Source organism: Chiloscyllium plagiosum, chromosome 8, assembly GCF_004010195.1.
Source record: "Chiloscyllium plagiosum isolate BGI_BamShark_2017 chromosome 8, ASM401019v2, whole genome shotgun sequence".
NCBI classification, from domain to species: domain Eukaryota; kingdom Metazoa; phylum Chordata; class Chondrichthyes; order Orectolobiformes; family Hemiscylliidae; genus Chiloscyllium; species Chiloscyllium plagiosum.
The window spans coordinates 45,749,044-45,750,394 of NC_057717.1; positions in this window are offsets into that span (position 1 = coordinate 45,749,044).

Genomic DNA, 1,351 nt, shown 5'->3' on the forward strand with positions numbered 1-1,351 from the left:
TACCTCATTTTTTTCTCTGCGTATTTCCTTCTTAGTAATCCTCTGTTGTTCTTTAAAAGCTTCCCAGTTCTCCGTTTTCCCACTCATCTTTGCTATGTTATACTTTTTCTCTTTTGACTTTATATGGTTCTTAACTTCCCTCGTCAGCAACGGCCACCCATGCCTCCTCATAGGATCTTTCTTCCTTTTTGGAATGAACTGATCCTGCATCTTCTGCATTATACTCAGAAATATCTGCCATTGTTCCTCCACTGTCATCCCTGCTAAGGTATTGCACCATTGAACTTTGGCCAGCTCCTTCCTCATAGCTCCATAGTTCCCTTTATTCAACAGAAATATTGTCACTACCGATTGTAACCTCTCCCTTTCAAATTGCAGATTGAAGGTTATTGTATTATGGTCACTACCTCCTAATGGCTCCTTCACTTCGAGGTCCCTGATCAATTCTGGTTCGTTGCACAATACCAGATCCAGAATTGCCTTTTCCCTGGTAGGTTCCAGCACCTGCTGTTCTAACAATCCACGTCGGAGGCACTCCACAAAGTCTCTTTGTTCAGGCCCAATACCATCCTGATTCTCCCAGTCGACCTGCATGTTGAAATCCCCCATAACAACTGCAGTGACATCTTTGCGACTGGCCAATTTCAACTCATTATTCAACTTACACACTACATCCATTCTACTGTTTGGGGGCCTGTAGTTAACACCTAGGAGGGTCTTTCTACCCTTAGAATTTCTCAACTGTATCCATACTGACTCTACATCCCTTGATTCTAGGTCCCCCCGCGCAAGGGAATGAATATCATCCCTTACCAACAGGGCCAACCAACCCCCTCTGCCCGTCAGCCTCTCCTTACGATAGCACGTATAGCCTTGAATATTCATTTCCCAGGCCCTGTCCGATTGAAGCCACGTCTCAGTTTTCCCCACAATATCGTAGCTGCCAATTTCCAAAAGAGCCTCAAACTCATCCATCTTATTTCTAATACTTCGTGCATTCATATATAGTATTTTTAATTTGTTACTGCCCTCACCCTTCCTATCAACCCCTATTTCACTCAACGTTACGGCATGATACCTTTTTGAGTTTTCTGTTTCATTGATACCGTTGACTTTCTTGACTTCTCTTGTTCTAACTTTCCCTTCAATTTCCATCTTAAACCTCCCCCCACTATTGAATTTAAATGTAGCTGTGTTGCAGTAGCAAACCTGCCTGCCAGAATGCTGGTCCTCAACCGATTAAGGGACAAACCGTCTCTTTTGTATAATTTATGCTTACCACAAAACATAGTCTAGTGATTCAAAAATTTAAATCCTCCCTTCCTGCACCATTTCCCCAGCCACACGTTCA